At 39.6% G+C, this 12,389-nt stretch overlaps 1 protein-coding gene across 6 annotated transcripts in view; it reads left to right on the top strand.

Annotated features, from left to right (window-relative positions):
* ints10 (integrator complex subunit 10) overlaps positions 1 to 12,389 on the top strand; it is a 266,775-nt gene that overhangs the window by 174,781 nt on the left and 79,605 nt on the right. The window lies entirely within an intron of this gene.

Consider the following 12,389-nt stretch of genomic DNA (forward strand, 5'->3'; position numbering starts at 1 on the left):
CCAGCACCATTTAACCATTTACAGTGCCCATTAAACATCACAGTTAATTTCCTTCATTGCCAAGTTTGCCAGCCAGTTTGACCCATGTAACCGCACTGGGACAGCAAAACTAAGCTGCACTTTAACAAAGGTATTCACTTCTCTCTGAAAATTAGAGTGGGTCAACGGCATACAACCTTGTATAACACCAGTCGAACATCACGTTGAAATCTGTTCATTAGATACAGTATATGGGTATATGACAAATTTCCCATTCCATTTGATCCATGTACCCAAGGTTCAACTGCAAAATAACAAAGGCATCTTTCTTTTCTCAAAATGAGTGTATCCCAATGCCATCTAAAACCCCTGCAGTGCCCATTAAACATCTAATTCCATTCACTAGATATGGGAATGTACCAACTTAGCCTGTCAATTTGACACATTTGCTCAACTCATAGATAACAAAGGCATCCGTCTTGCCACAAAGCCGTGAAAATGAGCGCTGCCCAACATCACCTAATGCTTTACTGTTTCCATTAAACATCAGAGTACATCTTACTCATTAGACAAGACAGTGTGCCAAGTTTGTCATTGAGCTGGGCAAAACTGAACTGCCATTTAACAAAGGCACATGTCTTGTAACAAAACTTTGAAAATTAAGTTAGTCCAATTTGTTATAACTCGTTTGTATATGATCAGGCAGAAAATGTGGAAAACTGATTTCTTTTTTCAAATTAAGGGCCCATTTTATTGATGCACATCAATACCTTTATATGCTGCAGGCTGTTTTGACTGGCTCTTAACAATGAATAAGTAACTGCTTTGCACAAGTCGTGTAAATAAGAAACTGTCTGGAAGCAAATAACTTCAGGATCACGTTCTCTACATATCTCTGTGGGCTTTACGCTAGACCTTCTGAAGACATGCAATTGAAATAAATAGAGGGTCCAATGGCACACCGCTGTGATGGATTAGCATCACAGCCAGGGCTGATTGCCAACGGATGTTCACTAAATGCTGCTTAGAAAACTCATTTTCTGGAGACCTCTAGTTAGATCACAAACATACAACATCAAGGCAGCAATTGAATCGAAGACTCCATCATTTCACCTTTGTCACATGAATAGTAACAAAAATCGATTGTTTGCTCTTCAATAGAGAATGCTTCATGTGTCCAGTAACGTATTTGTAACAGTTTGTTCACACTTGAGAAGTGTACTCATAACTTTAGAAGTGCAAGCATAATTTTTAGAAGCGCAAGCGTATTTCTCGGAAGCAAACATAACTTTCAGAAGCGCAAGCTTAATTAACACTAAGGTTTCAGATTAAGACAACATGCCTACTGCATTGTGGAGGCTTGCTTATTACAACAAAAGTAAGCTGAAAATACAGCTGTACATTTTGTCACAAATTCTATACTATTTTTTCAAGGTAAGGATAGGTTTTTTGTTCATTTCCCCTTTGCCAAGCTATATTCAACAACAACAACAACAACATTTATTTATATAGCACATTTTCATACAAACAGTAGCTCAAAGTGCTTTACATATTAAAGAATAGAAAAATGAAAGACATAATTATAAAACAAAATAAATCAACATTAACATCGAATAAGAGTAAGGTTCAATGGCCAGGGGGGACAGAAAAACAAAAACTCCAGGCGGCTGGAGAAAAATAAAATCTGTAGGGATTCCAGACCATGATACCGCCCAGTCCCCTCTGGGCATTCTACCTAACATAAATGAAACAGTCCTCTTTGGATTTAGGATTCTCACGGAAGGGCTTGATGATGATGATGGTCACGTAGACTTCTTCCTTTTAATCCGTCCATCATTGTTGGAGCATCATGAATCTTTAAAAAGGTGGAGGTGGCGCAGGCCACCACCACAAAGAAACCGGAAAAAGAAACAGAAAAGAGAGTAGGGGTCAGTACCGATTTTAGAGCCACCATGAATAGTTGTTATGATGAATTGAACATACAGAGTATCAGGATTAAGTTAAATTACGATTAAAATGAAGTTATAAAAAGGCCATGTTAAAGTAATGTGTTTTCAGCAGTGTTTTAAAGTGCTCTACTGTATCAGCCTGGCGAATTCCTATTGGCAGGCTATTCCAGATTTTAGGTGCATAACAGCAGAAGGCCGCCTCACCACTTCTTTTAAGTTTTGTTCTTGGAATTCTAAGGAGACACTCATTTGAGGATCTGAGGTTACGATTTGGAATATAAGGTGTCAGACATTCCGATATATAAGATGGGGCGAGATTATTTAAGGCTTTATAAACCATAAGCAGAATTTTAAAGTCAATTCTGAATGACACAGGTAACCAGTGTAGTGACATAAACTGGTGTGATGTGTTCTGATTTTCTTTTCCTAGTTAGGATTCTAGCAGCTGCATTCTGCACTAGTTGCAAACGATTTATATCTTTTTTGGGTAGTCCTGAGAGGAGTGCATTACAGTAATCTAGTCGACTGAAAACAAACGCGTGAACTAATTTCTCAGCATCTTTCAGTGATATAAGAGGTCTAACTTTACTTATGTTTCTTAAGTGAAAAATGCTGTCCTAATGATCTGATTAATATGTGATTTAAAATTCAGATTACAGTCAACAATCACCCCTAAGCTTTTTACCTCCGTCTTGACTTTTAATCCTAATGTATCCAGTTTATTTCTAATAGCCTCATTGTATCCATTATTGCTGATCACTAAAATTTCAGTTTTCTCTTTATTTAACTTGAGAAAATTACTATTCATCCATTCTGAGATACTAGTCAGACATTGTGTTAGTGAATCAATAGAATCAGGGTCATCAGGTGCTATTGATAAGTACAGCTGTGTGTCATCAGCATAGCTGTGGTAGCTCACGTTGTGCCCTGAGATAATCTGACCTAACGGAAGCATGTAGATTGAGAATAACAGCGGACCCAGGATAGAGCCTTGTGGAACACCATATTGGATATCATGTGTCTTGAGTTGTAATTCCCACAACTAACAAAATATTTTCTCCCTGTCAGGTAGGATTCAAACCAATTTAAGACACTGCCAGAGAGGCCCACCCATTGACTAAGGCGATTTCTAAGAATGTTGTGATCAATGGTGTCAAATGCAGCACTCAGATCTAAGAGGATGAGAACAGATAAATGGCCTCTGTCTGCATTTACCCGCAAGTCATTTACTACTTTAACAGTGCAGTTTCTGTGCTGTGATTTGTTCTAAAACCTGACTGAAATTTATCAAGAATAGCATGTTTATTTAGGTGGTCATTTAACTGCATAATGACTGCCTTCTCTAGAACTTTACTTAAGAAGGGCAGGTTAGAGATGGGTCTAAAATTTTCAAGAGCGAGGGTCAAGATTATGTTTCTTAAGTAGGGGTTTAACTACAGCAGTCTTAAGACAGTCTGGGAAGACCCCAGTATCTAGTGACAATTTACTATGTCAGAACATTATCAATTAGCACGCCTGATACTTCTTTGAAAAACCTTGTTGGTATCGGGTCAAGGACGAGGTGGAGGGTTTTAATTGAGATATTATTTTTGTAAATCAGGTAAATCTATCCTAGTGAAAGAGTTTAATTTGTTTATAACAGGATGTTGGGGTTTAGGGGATCCTTAGTGTTGGGGAGATATACTATGTTATTTCTAATATCATTAATTTTTGATTGAAAATACAGCGACAGCCTCACAGGTTTCACTGGAAGCACTTAGGAGGCATTCCTTTGAGCTACCTGGGTTTAGTAGGCGATCAATTGTTGAAAATAAGACTCTAGGATTACTAGCATTGTTATTTATAATCTTGAGAAATAGCAGCGTCTCTCAAGACGGACAGTGTTATTGTATTCTGTTATTTTGACTTTTAATATTTCGTGGTGGATAGTAAGTTTAGTCTTCCTCCATTGACGCTCAGCTCTACGGCATGTTCTCTTTAAATCAGACACTCTTTGGGTCTTCCATGGTATACCAATGCTAGAAGATTTTTTCACTGTCTTTTCAGGTGCAACTATGTCAACAGCAGCTCTCACTTTAGAATTAAATCTTTCCACCTTACTATTTACATTGTCCTCGCTATTATAGCTGGCACTATAAACGGACTGATTGCTTAAAATGTTTGTAAGTTTTAAAGCTGCTGCGAATCAAAGAAGCGTTTTTAACAATATGCTTCTCATGAGTGTTTTTTATCATTATTTCTATATTAAAAGTAGAAGAAAATGGTCTGATAGACCAATATCAATGATCTGTTTTATATCAACTTTCAGTCCTTTAGTAATCACTAAGTCTAATGTATGACCTGCTTTATGTGTAGGCTGATTTATGAGTTGTCTCAAATCAAAAGAATCCAGGAGGTTCATAAATTCTTTTACTTTTAGATCACACTGATTATCTATATGAAAATTAAAGTCGCCAACTATTAGGAGTGTGTCATAGTTAGTAATTAAAATTGACATTAAGTCAGAGAATTCCTCAAAAAATGACGCGTTATATTTAGGAGGTCTATACACGGATAGTACTAGAACTTGAGAATCTCCATGAATAACAACGGCGAGATACTCGAAGGACTTGAACTTACCAAAACTGACATCTTTACATTTTAATCGCTCGAGTAAATTTTAGCCAATCCGCCCCCCCTTTTTCCCTGGCGGTTTGCATGAGTAAAACTGTAATCCGGAGGGCAGATTCGATTAAAACTGCCGCGGCATCTGAATTCAACCATGTTTCATTTAGTGCAATAAGATCTATTTTTTTATCACTAATAAGATCGTTGATAAAAAACGTTTTGTTAGTTAAAGCTCTAACATTTAATAGTGCCATATTTAATGTTTCGGAGGTGCAGAGATGAGTACTATGTGCGTTATTGTTATTTGGAATAATTCAGCTGATCCTACTTTTGTTCTTGCATTTCTGTTTCTTCAGTGGTGATGAACTGCCATGGCTTATAATAACCAGCTGTTAAATATTCAAGTCATATGATTATATTTCCTATGGGTGCCATTTTACATTACATTCGGTTATTATTCTTAGCCTACAGGGCAAGATGCACACATGAATGTCAGTGTTGTGGTTCTATTGTATATAAAAATAATTCTGAACAGAACTGATCACATGGTAATGTATTTTTAATGAAAGATTTAGATTTTTGAAAGAGCCAAGCCACTTCCATGTTGTACTTTCTGTGGCATGAATCAAATTCTGTCTTACAGGTTATGTTCAAAACTTTTTTTAAATATTGCAGAAACTGATAAATATTATTTTAGAATTACCATTCTAGGGCTGTGATTGATTCTCATGCTATTAATTTGAATTTGGTCTGCAGTGGAAAAAGAGAAAGGATCAGTGAACCTCGCCACCCCCTGGTCTGGTGTGGAATTACCTCCTTTCGAGCCCTTTCGCTGCCTCCCATGCGAGCGTGTCAAATCTCCCCCCTCAGCCCAGACCCATCCGCTCAGGCATTCCTGACCGAGAGGTCATGAGCCCGAGACAGGGTGTTGGTGTATGGGGATCTTTTCCAATGAACAAGCAAATACTTGTAGGGCTATAGGTCAGAAAACACCTGGGTCCTCTTGTATAAACAGTGCGTACGCACAAAAATGTTGCGTAAGAACGTTTCCACGTACAAATCGCGATGTATAAAACCTAAACTTGGCGTAAAGCCACACACATTTCCACGGTACCTCATACCCTGGCACACAAAAGTTCTGCGCTCGGTTTTGCAGACTGGTGGCACCCAGCGTCAAAGCAGTGCTACTGTTCCAGTGTGGTTACCCTTTCTTTTTCAGATCCACATCCCTGACGCGGCTTTATAAATACACTGTGTGGTAGATAGGGGGCACTCTCGCTCCCTTGAACCCCTGTCCACGACTCCAGACACCAGGTAAAAGTCCTCAGATTGACTTTATTAAATTGCCACAGTGCAGAAAACACCCTCTCCTCCACAATTCTCATATAAATCACAATACCAATCACAAATAACCAATCTTCCAGCTCCCAGACGCGTTGCCACCCTTCCACCCAGCTCAGCTCGCCGTCTGGGAGCTCTCACAGTACTTTTATATATCCTGACCCGGAAGTGTTCCAATCCCCAGTCCATGTGACTCTCAATCACTTCCAGGTCAGGTACAAGTTCTTTTCTTCACCCCGGAAGCACGCCATTCCTCTTGTCCACGTGTGCTTCCGGGCATAGAAAATAGCTATTGTTCCTCCCTGCAGCATCCCCTAGTGGCCCCCACGGCATCCAGCAGGGCTGCGCATGAAAACTACATTGTCTAAGATTTCCTGCTGGTCTTCTGGGGACCTCCACTGCAAGGAGGGCTCCACCTGGCTGCTTGGGGGTATTGGCCGGGATAAACGGCTGGCCATCCTCCACAACTGAAATTAACTGCATATTGTTTATTAGTTTAATGCATCTGATTGTAATTAACCAGTAATAATATAATGGTCCACGGAATGGTCAAACTATTCTAAATACAATAGCTGCTTTACCTGCTCCTGTTAGGGGTTGCCAAAGCGGATCATCTTTTTCCATATTACTCTCACTGCACCACTCAGAGTATCAATGTCACTGTATCTGAGTGGGGAATCAAAGATCTACAGAATCTGAGAAAGAGAATTATCGGTATACAGCATCAAGCAGACGCTGCCTCAGCCATGCTGTCTATTGAACTGCTTTCACACGGCAAACGTTTCAAAGCCTTTCCTGTACGGACCTCGCGGTTCAGAAACAGTTGCATCCCAAGAACTATAAACGCACTCACTCAAGTGCTCCTTGTAGAACTGTTTGTACTTATAAGTAGAAGTACCTCACTGTAAGCTTGCACTACAGTTATAATATTGTACAACCTGAACTACTTCATAAAGCGCATATTTACATATGATGACAATATAATTTTTAAGATGAAATGCAGCAAAGTATGTTTATTATATTATACAAATAAAACTTTAACTTCATTTAAATAATCTATATTGGAGCCAATCCCAGCCAACACAGGGCACAAGGCAGGAAACAAACCCCGGGAAGGGCGCCAGCCCACCGCAATAATAATTAAATTAATTAATTAGTATTGTTAATAATTAAACATGCCAGGACACAGGACACAGTGCCGCAAAGGGTCCCAAGACAATGGGACTGGACCAGAGACTATGACTTTCCCTGATCACTCCTAGTTCCAGCGTGGACTTGATCTCAAGCTCTGCTTCATCTATTTTTGCCTCAGGAAGGTGATATGGGCATACCCAAACATTGTGCACAATCAAAGAGGTCCTGCCAGGTTCTTCACTCACTACTTCCATGACAGAAATGATCACTGCTTCCAGCTCCCATCTTTGTCTGGGACTCAAGTCTGCACCGAAAGTAATGTTATTTTTGTGGGCAAAGAGTGAGCAGGTCTGATGGGAGGAGAGATTGGGATCCCTTTCGTTCCACGAATTCAGCAGGCTACCATGATAGACCCACTCACTCAGTCGACGATTGGGTTGTTTCACCAAATAGTCGTCGAGTCCTTCCCTCTCCTTAACTTCATAAGGCCCTTGCAAGTGGGCTGGCAACTTAGAGTGAGAGGTAGGAACTAGGACCATAACACGATAACTGGGCTTGACTAAGGGACGGTTTTGCCCTCCCAGATTGCAAGGCCATCCTAATTGTCTCTACAAGCTCCATGAGCTGTCCCATGTTGTGGAATTGTTATCCCCAGAGCGGCTGGGCGAAATATGCAGGAAGGCTACTTAGTAAAAGGTAGCAGACAACCAGCTTCACTATTTGTTAGGTGTTGTTTTCACCTGGCCTTAACCATTGCCCTACTTTAGCCCATATAGAGTACACTTCTATGTGTGTGGGCCATTCTGAATCAAACCTCCACTATTTTGTTACTCTTTACTTATTGGTCTGGGGCACCCCCATGTTTACCCAAGAGCTCTGCCTTGGTGGGGAAGAAGGCACTCTCTTCCAGTAAACATAATAAGCTCCCACTTTGCCTCCCCCATCTGGTCCAGCTCAATCCTGTTAGCCCTTCCCACGCACTCCCCGTGGTATCTTGTTTGGCCGGTTATGTGTACTGGAGATGGAGCCTGTACTTGCTCTTTCCGAGCCACGGGACACATTCCCACTTGCAAACTTGGCTACGGTACTTTTACACCTTGATGTTTTTCAGGTCTGGGTCCTTGTACTTCTTGGAGCCCATCATCCTGATGACTACACCAGTTGTCAAAGATGAAACAAGAGCCACAAAAAAGAGTTGGGGCAGCCACCCGGTTAATTTTTCATGACTGCAAATGGATGAATTGAGGTAATTATGACCAGAAGGGACATCTTCTGGACCGGAATTGACGCCATTGGGCTCGTGACCAGAAGGGGTGTCTACTGGACCAGAAGTGACGTCATGGGGCTCCTGACCGGAGGTGTCATCATGGAAGCCAGATGGAATTTCCCGTAATGTGTCTGCAGTTAAAAAGAGGAAGGATCAGTGCACTTTTCCTCCCCTGGTCTGGTGTGGAATTACCTTCCTTCGAGCCCTTTAGCTGCCTCCTATGCACATGTGTGTGACTATATATATATATATATATATATATATTGTATATCTGTACTTACTAGACTTCAACATGAGTAAAACTAAATAAGCTGGTTGTCCCCATTTGCTTGTCAAAATTATACAAAATAAAAGAGTGTTAAATGGTGAATAACGCATGTATAAACCAAATAAGGTTATTCCACAGTGATCGGTTAATTCAGGCTTTTCAAAAGGCTGTTGTCAGTCAGCTGGTGAAGCTCCTCTCCTTGGTCCTCAGGATGGGCTTGAATTTGTAGCCAAGGAAACAAACGGGGCAGAATTAGTTGCCCATCTCACTGGGTGGTCTTTCCGTGCTGCAGAATAAAGAGAAGATAATGTAGTTAATGGAGGCAGTGCCCCCTCTCGGCTTGGGGTGATATCACCTACCGGAACTTGGAAGTTGACCCTCTGACGAGCATGCATGACAGCATTCATTATGATAAAGACAGCAGCAGGCTATATCTTTTTGAAATAAACTAATAGGCTTATATATATTAAAATAATGTGAGCAATCAAATGTGTGACAGTTTAAGTTATTATTGTCTAGTTCAGTACAGAGTATAGTCAGTAGTTCACATTTGGGTATCAGCATACAGTGTCAATAGCAGACCTCAGTGATGACTTTTAAAGGTAAATTAATGCTCCTTACTCTTTAAGATTGCTGTGGAGAAAAATGAACAAAGCAGTGAAATGAAGTGAAAAGCAAGTGTTCTTTTAGAATGGCTGAATCTCATTAAAGAGTTTTGCTTTTTTCTGTCTTAAAACAGCATGAATACACTCTCAAGATGGGGATCAATACCTAATAACACTTTTTGCTTGAAAAATTGACATGTTTCTAATCTTTTATATCACATTGTAAGCCTGTCACTGGAATGGTTATTTTTTTTTAATTTTTAAAATCTGCTTCACTTTAAAAAGCAATTTCATGTGCAAATTAGTGTATACCATTATTGTGAAGAAATAACTTTGACTTGAAAAATGGCAAACTTATCCTTTAATAAGCAGTTAAATATCCTTTTCCCACACCTTGGAGGTAAAAAAAATAACCAAAACACTCTAGGTCTAAAATGGAAAATGGCACTTAGCTTGATTTCTTTTTAATTGTGCTTGCTTATTGACAGTTAACGCATGTGGAGAAAAAAATTCCATTACAAGTATGTTTTATTCTCTTCAACTGTATTATTTTAGAGCAGATTCTGTAAGAAGAGAGCAAGATTAATCACTGTCAAGCCAAATCAACTTCTTTATTTTGTTTCACATTGGCAGGGCTCCTTTTTCCGTAGAGGTACACTGAATTTTTACACAAGTTTACCTTTGTAACACATCAGATATTGCTCCAGCAGTCATATAAATAAACTGTTGACATTTCCAAAACTTATTTTAAAACCTCACTGTTGTAACCTGGTCATGAGAGCAATGCATCAGTTTCCAAACACATTTGTTACTCTCATCTTAGCCACCAAGCTATCACAAACATTGAACTGTCTACCAGCATGCTCATAGACAATAGCATTGCACAAATCATTGACTGGAACATACCTACAGTGGTGTGAAAAACTATTTGCCCCCTTCCTGATTTCTTATTCTTTTGCATGTTTGTCACACAAAATGTTTCTGATCATCAAACACATTTAACCATTAGTCAAATATAACACAAGTAAACACAAAATGCAGTTTTTAAATGATGGTTTTTATTATTTAGGGAGAAAAAAAATCCAAACCTACATGGCCCTGTGTGAAAAAGTAATTACACCACAGTTAGGTTATTTTTTAACAAGGGGGCATCACACCTGAGTTCAATTTCCGTAGCCACCCCCAGGCCTGATTACTGCCACACCTGTTTCAATCAAGAAATCACTTAAATAGGAGCTGCCTGACACACAGACGTAGACCAAAAGCACCTCAAAAGCTAGACATCATGCCAAGATCCAAAGAAATTCAGGAACAAATGAGAACAGAAGTAATTGAGATCTATCAGTCTGGTAAAGGTTATAAAGCCATTTCTAAAGCTTTGGGACTCCAGCGAACCACAGTGAGAGTCATTATCCACAAATGGCAAAAACATGGAACAGTGGTGAACCTTCCCAGGAGTGGCGGCCGACCAAAATTACCCCAAGAGCGCAGACGACTCATCCGAGAGGTCACAAAGACCCCAGGACAACGTCTAAAGAACTGCAGGCCTCACTTGCCTCAATTAAGGTCAGTGTTCACGACTCCACCATAAGAAAGAGACTGGGCAAAAGCGGCTTGCATGGCAGATTTCCAAGACGCCAAACCACTGTTAAGCAAAAAGAACATTGGGGCTCGTCTCAATTTTGCTAAGAAACATCTCAATGATTGCCAAGACTTTTGGGAAAATACCTTGTGGACTGATGAGACAAAAGTTGAACTTTTTGGAAGGCAAATGTCCCGTTACATCTGGCGTAAAAGGAACACAGCATTTCAGAAAAAGAACATCATACCAACAGTAAAATATGGTGGTGGTAGTGTGATGGTCTGGGGTTGTTTTGCTGCTTCAGGACCTGGAAGGCTTGCTGTGATAGATGGAACCATGAATTCTACTGTCTACCAAAAAATCCTGAAGGAGAATGTCCGCCATCTGTTCGTCAACTCAAGCTGAAGCGTTCTTGGGTGCTGCAACAGGACAATGACCCAAAACACACCAGCAAATCCACCTCTGAATGGCTGAAGAAAAACAAAATGAAGACTTTGGAGTGGCCTAGTCAAAGTCCTGACCTGAATCCAATTGAGATGCTATAGCATGACCTTAAAAAGGCGGTTCATGCTAGAAACCCCTCAAATAAAGCTGAATTACAACAATTCTGCAAAGATGAGTGGGTCAAAATTCCTCCAGAGCGCTGTAAAAGACTCATTGCAAGTTATCGCAAACGCTTGATTGTAGTTATTGCTGCTAAGGGTGGCCCAACCAGTTATTAGGTTCAGGGGCAATTACTTTTTCACACAGGGCCATGTAGGTTTGGATTTTTTTTTCTCCCTAAATAATAAAAAACATCATTTAAAAACTGCATTTTGTGTTTACTTGTGTTATATTTGACTAATGGTTAAATGTGTTTGATAATCAGAAACATTTTGTGTGACAAACATGCAAAAGAATAAGAAATCAGGAAGGGGGCAAATGGTTTTCACACCACTGTATATGTTTGTGTATATGAAAGACCCATCTGCACCATGGCAATAATGAAGAAGTCACGATATAGTAAGAGCAAAGAAAATCACAGTTATTATACATTCAATGATAATCATCTTCTCCAGTCAAATGCACTCTGATATGGTTACTCCAAAGACCCTCCAGCTAAAACAGCTGTAATTATAAGATACTTTTACTTCTGTATGACTTAGGATGGAGTTGTTACTCTGTGGCTAAGGATATGCACTGGTATCTGGAAGGTTGCCAGTTCAAATCCTGTTACTGCCAGAAGGGATCTTACTCCATTGGGCCCTTGAGCAGACCCCTTAACCTGAAAAATAGCTCCAGGGACACTGTACAATAGCTGACAGTGTGCTCTGACCCCCCCAAAGGTCATACGAAAAGACAGTTTCTCCTCAGAAGTTAATAAAGTATATCAAATACAAAAATGTTTTATCAATAAACTGTACTGTCCTGTTTCTTTAAAGAGAGCTTGTTTTAGTTATGTTAATTTAAGTCAATACACTACTAGAATATATAATGAAAGCTGCAGAAAGGTATTGTAATTATAGACACACAGCTCTGCACTGTTATACCATAAAATAAATTGGGTTTCATGCAGGTAATTTTAAAGAGGAAGCATGTTTATAATTTTGAATTGCATTAATTATAATTTATTATAAGCTTTGTTGTATATCTTTAATTTTAGTTAAAATGATATATT

This window comes from Polypterus senegalus, chromosome 4 (genome assembly GCF_016835505.1).
Source record: "Polypterus senegalus isolate Bchr_013 chromosome 4, ASM1683550v1, whole genome shotgun sequence".
Lineage (NCBI taxonomy): Eukaryota > Metazoa > Chordata > Cladistia > Polypteriformes > Polypteridae > Polypterus > Polypterus senegalus.